This window comes from Sardina pilchardus, chromosome 2 (assembly GCF_963854185.1).
Source record: "Sardina pilchardus chromosome 2, fSarPil1.1, whole genome shotgun sequence".
Classification (NCBI taxonomy): domain Eukaryota; kingdom Metazoa; phylum Chordata; class Actinopteri; order Clupeiformes; family Clupeidae; genus Sardina; species Sardina pilchardus.
This window is the reverse complement of record NC_084995.1, coordinates 16,133,751-16,149,223: the sequence shown is the minus strand read 5'-3', so window position 1 is coordinate 16,149,223 and position 15,473 is coordinate 16,133,751.

Here is a 15,473-nt window from a genome sequence, read left to right as displayed (position 1 = left end):
GTTATAGTTTAAGAAAAACACATTCAAACTTTTAATCATATTTTATGAACACTCAAACAGCAAACCTGTTCTCTTTGGTACCCCGAGCCTGCTATTTTGACATGATGATGCTGAGATTGTGATTCTGGTCCTGTTTGTAAAACACAACAATCGCACACTAACATGACAAATAATACATCTAATAAGCATTGTAAATGACATAATGGTATGATACAGTAATGCATATGAGCATGTAATGTGTGAAAGAGAGTCACAGTGATAATACCAGTTCTGCTGCAGAAGCAGTAAACACAGATGGAAGCCGTGAGTGCAGACAGTCCAGTGCACACAACACACATGCTGACCATCAACACCTAGCACTGCCCGTGGTCAGCGGGAGGAGGAGCGGAGGGCTGGGGACTGGAGGATGCTGCTGCTATGGATATAGAATAGATGCACTCAGGGTCGGTTAAGCTATGGGACTCAGCAGGAACAATACAGTAAGTAACCACTGTCTTCCTGCAACTCTTTAGTGTGTCTACCATGGCAGCTGGAGATCAGGCAAGTTAGCTGTTTGACTATCACACAAATCATGCTGCATGAGTGGAACATAGAAACACAATGGGTGCCTTCGCAGCTTCGCTGCTTGGCCCCCAACTACTTTTAGCCCTGGACCTATAGGGGATTGTTTCCCCCAATAAACTGTGGGGAAACATATAAAAACTGACATGCGGTATCTAACTTAGGAAGACTGCATGACATATAGGGTTTCCCCCCAGCGCATTGACTACGTCCCCGGAAAATGAATAAATAAAACCGCCCAAAGCCAGCAGTTTCCATATGTCCATTCTTCTCTGTCTCATTATTCGCGGACTAAGTGGAGCTAAATTAAGTTATTAATATTATTGTAGTTACAATAATTTGTTATTGTATTTGGTATCTGTGGTTAGCTCTGGCTCTCCCTTTTTATCTGACATGCAAGCCATATCTTTTTGACCACGAGTAAATCAAACGAAAGTAGCGGTAGCCGAAGCTATATGACATTCTTATTTGTTTGTCACTTCGTCTGTTTTTATAACACAAAAGGATCGATGTGTTTGGTATCAATGGAAAGCTGTTTCTCCTCTTTCATTTGATATGCGTGTCATGTCTGTGCGATGCCTGGTCCCGGAGTAATTCAAGCGAGAGCAGTGGCTTTGTGGGTGAACGCAGAGCAATATAGACTGTAAATATGATATACTTTGATTTAAATTCATGATTTTATTTTATTTTCATACTTGATCGTATAGACACGTGTCTAGTCTCGTTGGAAAGCCCCAGTTCTGCTTTCATGCAATATAGGTCTCATCTCGCTGTGACCAATAATCGCGGAGCAATGTAACAGAGAAAAATGGGTGTGTGTTTTTTTTGACGCACTGTGCGTCCGTCGGGCTCATAGGGTCCGTTAAATTGACTTGGAAAAAAATAGGATTTGTAAACTGTCGGAATGGGGGTACTAAAATGTGTCAGATTGTCAGCATGTCGAAATAGCAGCATGTCTAAATGGAAGCATGTCGTAGTGGTGGCATGTCTGAGTGGCAGCATGTAACCGCCTCATGGTACGCAGTGCGTATGGACGTATAGGCTACTCATGCAGGCGCATTGACCGTAACATGACTTCACATTTAATGAGGCTACCCAATACATCTAGCCTGGAAAACCAGCGCCAATTGCTGGACGGCAAAATGTTTTGCCTGCATTTGGTCGTCTGGCCTCGGACCACTGTGCATTTTGAAAACACTGCCCTGAATCTGGCAGATGGCAACTAAACCAATCACAACGCAGAGATGTGTTTTGAATCAACGCCGGCGGGGCAGAGGGCTCTGGGGTGGGGTTTTGAGGGAGTGACGACAGAGCGTTGGCCTATAGGCACAGACACGGTTTGAAAGACAACGGGTTGTGCTCATCAACAATGCTCCGTTGTATCCATTCATCGGAGCCAGACTAAATTGGACATCCAATCCATTTAGGCTGGTTTATCAGGCTACAATACATCTGCATTGACAATAGCGTGGTTTAATTGACAGAGATTCATTTAGTTAGGGTCCAAGCGAGGCCAAGTGGCACTCCCGTGACTCAAGTGACTCAAGCTCCTGTTGATAGCTCCCACTCTCGAAGTGTAGGGAGAATGCGAAATTGTCTATTAAAACATCAAAATTGCGCCAGGGTCACAGTGAGAAATAACTGGTCTTTATTTAATGAAATATTGAAGTCAATTTGAGACATTGAGTGTTCGTATCACACACAAGTAATCATATCTGCCTCAAGTGGTTCCTCAAGTTATGGTCATTTCCTTGGACCAACAGCGACATCCCCAGGAAGCCACAGTAGGAACATGATTTGCAATACAGTCTCTCTTTCTGACGAGATACTGCCACCCTATGGTTCCTTCGGCTACTGTTACTGTCTTGTCACTAAGTGTTTTTACGGTTTATGTCATTGCTAAGATACACTTTCAAATACGTTGCTGAAAGAACTAACCTCACTAAATCTGTTGACCGAGTTTGCTCATTCTTAAGCAAGTACCACTGACATAGCCTACACACACTCATAATGGGTTACCTGCAGCCAAGAATTACATGTCAAAACTCTTGTAACCAGTTTGATGGTTATGCAATCAGAGAACCAGCGCTTTAAAGAGGATTCAGGTTTAGGAACAGTGGAAGCTAATTTTGTTAAATGTGTTCAGACAAGAGGATGATTTGGACTAGGAAAAACAAGGGGGTGAAAAGAGGGAGAAGGAAGAAGACATTGAAGAGGAGGAGTGACAAGAGGGCAAGTCAGAAGAAATAAACAACTTTGGTTGACCAATCAATCAATCAATCATATAGACTGGATCTACAGAGGGCCAGAGAGTCTAATTTGAACCAGTACACTGTAGCATCCCCCCCCCCCCCAACAAAGAAAAAACATGATAAGCTGTATAATGGTGGTAATCACTTTACAATTATCAATAGAGTTTTCAATCATATAGTCAACCATTCACCTTACAAAGGAACAGTAGACTCTCCCTTCCCCCCAGTGAAATGATTTTGTCCCAACCTGGTTTAACACCTCACGACTTGCTAAACCTCTCCACTGACACAAGACAAAGAATGTACCTTGCTGCAATGTATTCCTATGTTATGAAATGTGAATTATTCATGTTTGGTATCATTTCAATAGTCTCACCATGTCCGTGGCACTATCCCTGTTGTTACCCTATCTGTTTGTAATGAAGCCGGAATCCTGAGTTTCTGAAGTTGTATGTTTACGCCAAGCGGTATATTATTAACATCTAATAACGCGTTCACTCCATACTGGACCTTATGCATGGAAGGCTCTTTAGGCAGCTCATGTATTTCCAGTGGAGTGTTAGCTGTGTTGTAATAACATCTCTGTTATATTCTGCACCTTACATGTTCACTCCAGAGCCGGGATAGACGTAAAGCACTGTTAATACTGATTCATCTAAATACAGTATAGCACCCAGACACATGTGCCGATAAGTGAAAACACTTCAGTGCACAAAATGAATGTCCACTAGTAATATGGCACTTAATTGGCTTGTTTCAGGCCTAGAATCGGCCACTTAAATTAATGGGGGCGGTACTCCCTCTCTCAAGTCATACTCCAAAATAAAGACAATTCAATCTCAGTTGGCAGACTTGACACAGCATGTTTATTTCAGATCAGCCTCCATAAATATAGATAGTAAATATATAGTGTTCTGTAGTGCTGATGATGAGAATATAAAATGTAGGCAAAAAGAAAAGAAAATAATAATTAAAAGATATTGCTAAAAATGTTGCATCGTTTTCCAACTCTTCTGTATGTATTGCCTTCCAATTCCATGTCCTCTTTTGGTACAGTACTTCTCAATTTTAGATTTTGCCCGCTCAAAAATGTCCTCAATCACGGCATAATAATTTTGAATTATTGTGATTTAATGGCCATCTATAATTTCCAATTACACTCTGACTCCCCTCCTGAATTTTAGGTTGCAAAAAACGTAGAATGCCAGTGCCAATAGCATGCCAAACACGACGGGCAGCATCAGAGCATCAGGGAGAGCACCCTGGTCCTCCTCCCTCGGTCTCAGCTCCCTCCTCCTCCTATGGGCCTTCTCCACCTGCTGCTCCACCTGCTCCTCCACCTGCTCCTCCACCTGCTTCTCTTGCATGGCTCGTCCCAGCTCACTCCGCATCTTCTTCTCCCTTGCTCTCTTCCACGCTAGGCCTCTGTGTCTTGGCTTTGACTCCTTGTCAAAGATCCACACATCACACAGACGCTCTTCGCAGAAGGACACTTTCTTCCCAGCATCCTCAGTCTTCAAGGGCAGAGCGCTCCACTCCTCGTTGGCCTCCACCACCTTCCTGCTTTTCTGGAGGCGCTTGCAGGCCTCTTTTTGTTTCTCTTTGCGCACTTTGTCCTCCTCGACCCCTTGGAGGAACTTCTGCAGGTTGGCCATGATGGCGTTGTTGGACTCTCTCCTTCCTTGCATCCTCTCCTCCTCAGTCAGGACTGGTGGCACTGGTGGAGCAAGTCTCCTCCCTCCCCACCACTGCCTCTTCTCCTTCTTATTTCTCTTCTTGTCCTCCTTTGGAGCAGGTGAACCAGCCTCCTCTGGAGTCTTCACATGGTCCCTCTCTTGCTCTTGATCCTGATCTTGGTTGGCTGCACCACATACGCAGCAGTTGACCAACTGGGCACGCCAACCACTTGCCCCTCTATGTCTCTCCCTCTTCTTCACCTTCTCTCTCCCTCTCTTCTCCACTTCCGGCTCATCGGCCTCCTTCTTAACAAGATCCTGTATCAGTTGATGGGCATCCCCTCTCTGGTTGTCTCCTACACCCTTCGCCACTCCCACCTGACCATTCTCCTCAGCAGGGGGCTTTGGGGCCATAAGATTCTCTCCGTTGTCCATTCTCTCCAGAGTCAGAGACACAATTCACAGAACAATTTGTGATGATAAGTAATCCGTCCTGTAGCAGGAGACAGAAATGAGACAGATGGTGAAGGGAACAGTGAGCCTACTGTACATGGAGTAAGGGCTATCAAGAGATGGACCAGAAAAGAAGGGTCCTTACACTGAGACAGAGTAGGGAAAGAGTCCTTTAGCACATCAAGGTAAGACTATTGAGGAAGGCACTGGAGAATTAGACTTTGGGTGATGGTGGGTGGGAGGTGTTGCTATAATAAAGATTAAATCTTAAACCAGAATGGGATGGGGTTAGCACCACCCAATAAACTGGGAATGGCAGGGATATAGTGCATTATGAAACAGTAAAACGGTTGACATAATACTGATGATCAACAATAAAAGCGGTGGGGTTTGGATGAAGGATGAAGGGGGAGAGGCCGTGATGACAAATCTAAAAGTGGAAAGGATGGGATGGGGGTGGGGTGGGGCCTAAATCAAAGGGTGGGGTCAATTACTAAGGGAGGTGTAGGTCAAAAAATGATGGCATCAAGTAGGAAGGGAGTGGTTAAAAGGGGGTAAGAGAATTTAAGCTAACCAATAAGGCAGACATTTTTTAACCATGGTATATCCTATGATTTGTTACTGTAAAGAATGCTGATGTGCTTGAAAACTACAAGAGTTGGCCTGTAGCAGTAAATAGTGGTGACTGAAGATAGATTTGGTTGACCTGACCAACACAATAGAGTTTTATAGCCTAAATTGTTTTTTAACTTTAACAGCTGCACCCAAATTTTGGAAATTAACATTATCATATAGACTAATAATTAATAAAATAATGCCCACAACCAGAAGAAAATAGTTCCTTACCTCAGCACAGCACAATATAGTTCCTTAAACAGCACAGTACAGCACAATTCACAGTAGACTAGTAAAAGTGATTCTGCCAGTATTTTAGAATTGTACCTATTTAGTAGGTGAGTAGCATTCTAGAACATCTCCTTCACTGTGACAATGACCTCAACTTGGTGACATCATAATGGGCCACCTCTAGAAATCTTCACAATAGCCCCGTTTACATGTCAAGTCAAGTCAAGTCAAGTCAAATTTTATTTATATAGCACATTTAAAAGCAACAGCATTGCACCAAAGTGCTTTACATAGAACAAATAAATAACAATAATAATAATCAATAATAATAACAATAATAATGATAATAATAATACAATATTAGTAGGCAAAAGGATGGGCATTGTAATAATATTAATTAAACATAGAAACTAAAAATAAAAACAAATAAGAAATTAAAGAAAAGTTAAGAAGTTAACACAACAGTGGAGATTAACAAAAAGGAAACATTTGAGGGAGAGGTGGAGAGGTCAGGGAGTGTTAAAAGCTAGGGAGAAGAGGTAAGTCTTTAAGTTGGATTTAAAGCTAGTAATAGTGGGGCAAGATTTGACAGTATCAGGAAGGCTATTCCAGAGTTGGGGGGCATAGACAGAAAAAGCTCTGTCACCTTTGGATTTAAGTGAAGCAGAGGGAATAGAAAGAAGACATTGTGAGGAAGAACGAAGAGGTCTAGGAGGACAGTAAGGAATTAAGAGATCACAGATGTATTGAGGTGCTAAGTCATGTAAGGCTTTATAAACAAAGAGCAGAATTTTAAAATTAATTCTTTGTTCAACAGGGAGCCAGTGAAGTTTAGCCAACACAGGTGTAATGTGGTCATGTTTCTTAGATCCAGTTAGCAATCTTGCTGCAGCATTTTGGACAATCTGGAGTCTGTGCAGGGTTGACTTAGTTAAACCTACATACAATGAGTTGCAGTAATCAAGTCTAGATGATATGAAGGCATGTATAAGGACTTCTAAATCACTGTAGGAAAGACAGGACTTAAGTTTGGCTATTAATCGAAGCTGGAAAAAACTCCCTTTGACCACGCTGTTGACTTGCTTGTTAAAAGTCAAAGCAGAGTCTAGGAAAACACCTAGGTTTTTAACAACACTGTGGTGGTTAACAGACAGAGGGCCAAGAGCCTTGCTGAGAGTGTTGACAGAGTTTGATGGTCCAAAAATGATCACTTCTGTTTTATTTTCATTAAGCTGTAAAAAATTGTTAGCCATCCAATTCTTAATGTCACTGAGACAAAGAAAAAGGTTGCTCAATGAACAGGAATTTTCAGGTGCCACTGGTATATAAAATTGGGTATCATCCGCATAGCAGTGGTAACGAATATTGTGACGGTTAAAAATGGACCCCAGGGGAAGCATATATAAAGAAAATAACAGAGGCCCTAAAATAGAACCCTGGGGGACACCACACTTAATGGGAACAGATGATGACAAAGCATTACCTAAATGCACTGAAAAAGATCTATCAGTTAGATAGGATCTGAACCAAGTTAATACAGTGCCTTGCAGACCGACTTCAACATCCAGGCGTTTTAAAAGGATATTGTGGTCAATAGTGTCAAAAGCAGCACTAAGATCTAATAGGACCAGAAGGGCACAGGAACCAGAGTCAACAGAGAGCATTAAATCATTATGGACCTTAAGTAATGCAGACTCTGTACTATGAAGTGGTCTAAAACCAGATTGAAACTTGTCGAGGATATTAGAAGTGTTTAAATAGGAAGAGACCTGAGACAGAACAACTTTTTCTAAGATCTTTGATAGAAAGGGCAATTTAGATATGGGCCTATAATTTTTCAAATCAATAGGATCAAGGCTAGGTTTTTTCAGGAGAGGTTGTACAATAGCGTGTTTAAAGCCAGAGGGTACCACTCCATTAGCCAGAGAGCTGTTAATGGTACTCAAAACAAAAGGGCAAATGGCTGCAAAAACTTCCTTGAAAAGGAGAGATGGAAGAATATTAGAGTGGCAAGAAGAGGGCTTCATATGAGAGACCACATCAGACAACTGTGAGGAGGAGACTGGTTGGAACTGTTGGAGGCGGTTAATAACAGACTGGCACAGAGCAGGATCAGAAGTTGAGGGTGAGATGTGAGATTTAATGATGTCAATTTTGTCAATAAAGAAATTGAGAAACATCTCACAGGTTTCTGTTGTAGCAGGCAGAGAGGATAAGGTGGAAGGAGGATTAATGATAGAATTAATTGTGTTAAACAACACTTTAGGTCTGTGGGCATTTTTGTTAATAAGCTTAGCATAGAAATCTGCCTTCGCTGCTTTGACTGTGTTTTGATAAGCCTTAAGAGAATCTCTAAATATATTGTAGGAAACCTGTAGTTTATCTTTTTTCCATTTCCGCTCTGCTTTCCTGCAAGCCTTTCTGAGCGAACGGGTAGTGGAATTAAGCCAGGGAGTAGTTGACCTATTGGGTTTACACCGCTTTTGTTTTAAAGGAGCTACAGAATCAAGAGTGGCAAGACAGGAAGTATTAAAAAGAGTAAGTAGATCCTCAGTGTCTGTGCAGGAGGAAAGCGAATCTAAGACAGCAGGTGAAAGAGAGAGCATGAAACTATTAGAGAAATGTGAGGCTGTGGTGGAATTAATAGCTCTGACAAGGGAGTGGGATGAAGGGGAGGGAGGGGTGGGACAAAACAGAGCAGATTCAAATAAAATCATAAAATGATCAGACACACCAGTATCAACGATATTAACATTGGAAACTGAGAAACCAGAGGACAATACTAGGTCTAGTATGTGACCCTTCTGATGTGTAGGGGCCATAACTGACTGCACAAGTTTAAAAGAGTCAACAAGGCCTAAAAACTCATTGACCAAAGGTTTAGATGGGCAGCATACGTGGATGTTAAAGTCACCCAAGATTAGTAACTTATCAGCATGAGAGGCCATATAAGACAGAAGATCAGCAAATTCTTGAATGAATTTACAATTAATTTTTGGTGGACGGTAAACTAAGGCACAAAGTACAGATGTGTTAATCTTAAACAGCTGTAGTTCAAAAGTAGAAAACACATCAGTAGGTACAAATCTACATTTGAAACTGTTCCTAAACACTGTAATTAGCCCACCACCACGACCACAGAGCCTAGGCGAGTTTAAGAAGCTGCACTGAGGAGGGCAAAGGTCACCAAGTGCAATGATGTCATCACCAGAGAGCCAAGACTCAGTGATAAATAAAAAGTCTAGATGGTGGGAGGTAAAACGGTCATTAAGAATAAATGCTTTGTTTGAAATAGAGCGAGCATTTAAAACAGCAAATCTAACCAGAGAAGAGTCCTGCTCATGACGGTCTTGCAATGAGCCACAGCTAGGAAGGTTTACCCGGCTGTGCGAGACCTCCTCACCGGCGTCAGTGGTAGCAGCGTCGGGTACAGCAGTGGCAACAGCAGAAGCAACAGCAGGCACAGTCCGTATGGTGATGAGATGTTCGTGGAGGACTTTCTTTCGGAGTGCAGAGTCGCCAACTGGATTGAGTCGCCCAGGAGAGCCGCATCGAGACAGCAGAGTCGGGATGGCATCCTCCGCCGCTCGATTTATGGTAAAGGAACGGCGTGACCCTCTGTGCGTGTAGCGCTTCCTCCGAAGGATCCCTGAAGCCTGGCAAAGGTGGAGCACATCTGCATCGATGGAAGAGGTGGCAATAGAGGTGGCAATGGAGAAGGCGTGCTGTCGAAGTTCCTCCGCGGTGTAAAGAAATCCACCCATGTACAGTAGTCTACACAGACTATGTGAGCTGTTGATGTGAGCTATAGATGGGCGCGCAACAACGCAGGCATACACAGCACAAAGCCTCGATCTCCCAGGACAAGCTAGTCAACCGACTAACACGGCAATCTCAGCGATCCGCCGGCAGGATGGAGAGGGAGAGAGACACTAGCCCCGTTTACATGGACACTTCTATTCCGATTAGAAACGGAAAAAACAGCTCAATCGGAATAAAAATCGTCATATAAACACCTCAATCGGAATGAAAATCCTGATCCGATCAGAATTGTGATCGGAATAGAAGAGGTGGTGTAGTCCATTCCTATTCCGAATGAACGCTCATGTATACGGTCATTCGGATTGACCGTAATATCTTCCCAATGAAAAGTAGCAAACAACGGCTATTCCGATCAAAGATTCTAAAGCGCTTACAGACGTCTGATCGGAATAGAATGTAGCCCATGTAAACAGACGGCGCAAAAATGTTCAATCGGAATAGTTTAATCGGAATGACAAAAAATTGTCCATGTAAACGTGGCTACTGTGTAGCCAAAGTTTCGAAACCGCGCAAGCTCCAATGCAGTGCAACTCGCAGTGAGTAGGCCTAGCTGGTCAGTCCAGGCCAGATGTTAGCAGTATTCCTTCAAGGACAGGACGTGCAGGATCCACAGAGACCAGGCAGGCAGATGAGGCAGGCAGGCAGACAGGTAGGCGGCACAGCAGTAGCTTTCTTGCCTCGCTGATGACCGAGCAGTGGTAGCAGAGCCAACGCAACTAGGCGAAACTACGGGAAACTTCTGAATATAGCGATTACCCTGGCGGAAAATGTCAATACAAATAGCGAACTAAATACAAAAATATGTATGATAAATATTACTATGAGTTGATTGGAAAAATATTCACATGAAATTATAAAACTTTTTAAAAAGTCAAATAAAAACATGCCAGCTGGAGTGGAACACTTGGACACATGGACACTTCTATTCCGATTAGAAACGGAAAAAAACAGCTCAATCGGAATAAAATTCGTCATATAAACACCTCAATCGGAATGAAAATCCTGATCCGATCAGAATTGTAATCGGAATAGAAGAGGTGGTGTAGTCCGTGCCTATTCCGAATAAACGCTCATGTATACGGTCATTCGGATTGACCGTAATATCTTCCCAATGAAAAGTAGCAAACAACGGCTATTCCGATCAAAGATTCTCAAGCGCTTACAGACGTCTGATCGGAATAGAATGTAGCCCATGTAAACAGACGGCGCAAAAATGTTCAATCGGAATAGTTTAATCGGAATGACAAAACACTGTCCATGTAAACGTGGCTACAGTCAAATATAAAACCAGAGATTCCGAGAGATTCAAGATTAAAGGCGGGTACACCACCCTAGTATTCTTCACAACTACTAAATTGTATTGTAGAGTAACAGCAGACATTATTACAGTAATAATGTCTGCTGTTACTCTACAATAAAATGTAGTGGTTGTGAAGAATACTGGGGTGGTGTAAAACAAGCCCAGAGAGGGCTTCATAATTATAGCACATTTTAGAAGAGATAAGGGAAAGGGGCATCTCAATCTCTGTTGACAATTGAAGCCACAAGTTGTGTGAGGCAACTGGTGTTTTGATCAAATAAATAGTGACCAATTACAAAGCAGGTTAATACTGTACACAGAGGCAGTTAATATGGTATTAATGTGGCTTTGCTGCTTTTAACTTGCATAAAACACTGTCCTGCGGCTTATACACAATGCGGCTAATACACAGGAAAATACTGTAGTTGGAAGTGTGTATTAAGCTGCAATATTAAGATTGCAATGAGGTGAGATATAAAGCATTACAAATGCACCAAATCTTTGCAATGGGGCATCTAGACTAAAATATCCTTCCTGAACAATTTTCCATCTGCATCAGCCATAATATGTAACTTAAATAATGTAAAGAAATATAGGAGTGTGAATATGTAACAGTAGGTAATTAGGGCCAATTTATCCTTTTGTTTTAGTTGTTTTAGTTTACTTAATGTTGTCTCCCCCTGCTGGTTCTCACAACATAAGCCACAACACACCTGCAGGAAGAAAATACAGACTGACAGGAAGTGCGGCCTAGTCAGGTGCTTGATTTAGGAAAACGCTATGTACAATTTTTTGACCACGCTATTTCAGGATATTAGATTTGAACGGCAAAGCTACATTGATTTGCATTCATACTCGATCAAGGATAGTTTTCAGTTAAGTCTAGAAGGATAGAGAGTCCTATTTAAGTTTAAAGATTGAATTATTATTTGTAAATTTGAACATGTCTGGCTCGCGTGGTGGCCTGAAAGGTGAGGTAGATCAAGCTGCCGATAGAAACATCATAGGCCTAATACAAAAATGTGGAAAGTGCCATTTTATTGATGAGAACTCATGACACCAATCAATAAATAAAAAATCAAACATTTTACTGCAGCACTGCTTAAACAATAAATAACCAACATTTGCAGCAGCTAGTGGATGGTGAAACGATATTTTATAAGGCTTGTCCAGTGTCTGAACCATTTTTTTTATATATTTTGTTTTTTTAATTCTCCATGACAGTACATTTTATATAGATTATAGCCTACTATTCAAGTTACAACTCCACCTCTTTAATTCAGTTGGCTGGTTGAAGCCTTAAAATATTGTAAACAAAGTAGCATAGTCGGCAGGCTGGTGTACTGGTTTAACTTTTTTTTTTTTTTCAGTTGCACTCTCAAAAATGTTGGTCGCATGGAGCCCTGCTATATCGTTTATATAGTTTTTTTTGTCTATATTAAAATCCTGAATGTTCATATCTAGGTATAGACTTCATGACTACAGTCGTTTTAAAAATGAATGGGCTTATTTAAGATGTTGGATAGGCTATATGATAATGCCTGAATGTGGTTTATGTGGTTGATGACTGTAGAAGGACACTGGCTCCGTGAGCTTGGCTTCAATCTATTCCTAGTTGTCGTGCGAGGTTGGCGCGCGTGCCTGATATCAAATGTTCGGTGCGCGACAGGTCGGCGCGCGGCTGAAATGTGGCTTGCGACACAGGAAATTACGTAATTTTGACGTCACATTGTCGCGCGACAGGTCGGGCGCGTCGAGTATACTTCTAGCTTTAGAAGGGTGAAAACCATTTTGGCGACACTCGCTGGTGTTAGGTCTCATTACAGTTTCAATTTGGTAAACTGCTTACATACAGGAAGGAGTTCACAATTTGAAGTCCAAAATAAATGTCACACACATTTTGTTTTTGAGTGAGAAGGAGATCCTGCAGATACCAGCAAAGCTTGTACAGATACCAGCAAAGCTTGTACATCTGAAAAAGTAAACAAGTCTTCAGTGCTGTCTCCAACCTGTCATAAGAGTAGATTAGACTCAACTTTATTGTTGTTGCAAAAGTAAGTACAACCGGTACAATGAAATGCGGTTTAGCATCTAACCAGTGCAATTCAAAAATGCATCTCACTAGTTCACGCTCCGAAATTTGCAAAAAGACATAAAAGCATAGAAGAGCATGTTTGGCGAAGTCTCTGGCCAGGGTCCTGAAGTGCTTAGCGGAATCACACCGGAGTCGACTGCAGGCAGGAGTCGGGCAGGATTCCGCCATGCACCCCTTTATTAAGACGGGAGGTGAAAGGGGAGGTGGTGGGTTGCGAGTGGAGTAACGCCGTTGCTGAAGCTTCAGCAGGTAGACTGCAAATAAGTAGCCTGACTGATTTGAAGGAGGCGTGGCAAATTCCGTCATGCTCCTCCCGAACTACCGTTAGTGAACGCCATTAAAAGTGCCTATTTTCTTCATAGCAGTACATAAAAAATATATAAAACATATAATGCAGCATGATCCATTATGTACATAAAGTGCATTGAGCAATCAGACAGTACATAGTCCATATATAATAGAAACAGAATGCAGTACAATCATGAAGTGCGTTGATGAGGTGCAAGGGATAAGGGGGTGGGGCAGAGGCTACACGGGAACACATATTGTCATGTGTGGGTAGTGACAATATTCTATCTGTTACTCTTTGCCAGTATAATACACATTCATTCTTAATGTTTCCCACAACAATACAGGATCTCATTTGGCCAGAATAGGTGGGAACAGCGCACTCTGATGTAGGCCCAGTGCAATGTTGCCGGGGAAAGCCTAGAAATGTCCCATCCCAGATCCATCAGTTGACTCGTTTCAGCTGCACTTGTGATTGAATCATACCTTTGTGTGCACAGCAAATTATGGTAGAGGGTGGAGGGTGGAGGGTGGAGGAAAGGGCTGATTATGGGAGGAGCTTGATGATGATGTCAAAGAAAGGAGTGCAGTGTGTAATTTCTGCGGACTGGTGAAGGTGCTGTTTACACTGTGTTCACACATACTGGCCTGTAGTGTGTAGACGGTGAATGCATTTTTACCCAGCTCTTAAGTCAAGACCCAGCTCTTAACCGAGGCTTTAGTTAACACCCACAATCGCTGTTTATACTGTAAATAGAGCCATCACCAACTGAATTGCTACCACATAGTAGGTGTCAGAACATTGGTTGGTGGGTTTCCTGTGCCCATTATCTGTAAAATGTTTATTTTAGGTGGTAGAGACATTTGTGTGCTCACTGCCATGGGTAACCAAATGTCTCCATCACTGGTCAGGGTTGGGCAATGCATTTGGGTAAAAGCATATCAATGGGACATAGTTAATGTTTACTTATAAATGCAGTGCATTCATTTTGAAATAGAGGTTGAGAACAACATTAAGAGCGCCCTTGCTGTTAACTAAGGAAACCAGAGCTCTTCACAATTTAGATAGATAGATATATACTTTATTGATCCCCATGGGAAAAAATCCAGATTTAACAACTTCATGATTCAGAAAGACAGGGCTGCTGTCTAATGCAGTAGTAGATTAGTGTTTTATGGTGGTCTTGTGCTGTTTGATAGGCCTAACTAATTAAAGCTTATACCAGCTCTGAGCATATCACATTTTTATTAATATAATCCCTTATTTGGTCTGGCCATGTGGCCTGAGACACAAAAAACAAGACGCAAATGACTCAGACAAAAGGTTCACCTAATCCTAGAAAACAATGTTGTCATATTATTGTGAACTTGCCACTTCATGCTGCTTCACACAGGTTGTTTTCTTAGTTCTTTGTCTTTGAGGCAAAACATTGGGTGTTGCAAGAGACAATCACATGACAAATTGATTCTATTTCATCAGTTCTGTTTCTCTTGTGCATATGAAATTTGAGTGCTTAGTTAGACGATACTGTATATCTGCCAAAAATAAATTATATCCATGACAATGTACATTAGTGTAATGAAACTGCTTTATAATGTCTTCCTTCAAGATTGCAAATAGATTAACTACAATGAAATGCATGTGAGCAGAAGCAGTCAAACAACAGACACAGCCACACACAAGTGATTGTGGATTTCCTGTTTTTGCTTTTCAACATGCTCTGCAACACACGGTTTTAGAGTATGCAAACCTTCCATTAGTGACCTCAATTATTTCCAGCACGCTCATATCTTTGATCAGTGTATTGTGTGTGTGTGTGTGCATGTGTGTGTGTGTGTGTGTGTGTGTGTGTGTGTGTGTGTGTGTGTGTGTGTGTGTGTGTGTGTGTGTGTGTGTGTGTGTGTGTGTGTGTGTGTGTGTGTGTGTGTGTGTGTGTGTGTGTGTGTGTGAATGCCTGAACAAAGTAAAGAACATATGGAGATTCTGTTAATGTGTGTGTTCAACCACGTTCAACCTGTTCTACACGCACAGATGCCACAGCATGTGTGTCAGTGTCGTTCACCCATATAACTGCATAATGTCAGTGTGTAGCATCATATTTGAATCACTTGAAGGGTTGGACATCAGTTTGATCCGCATGTAGTGCGGAGGGAGGGCATGTCTGGAAACAGCTAGAGAG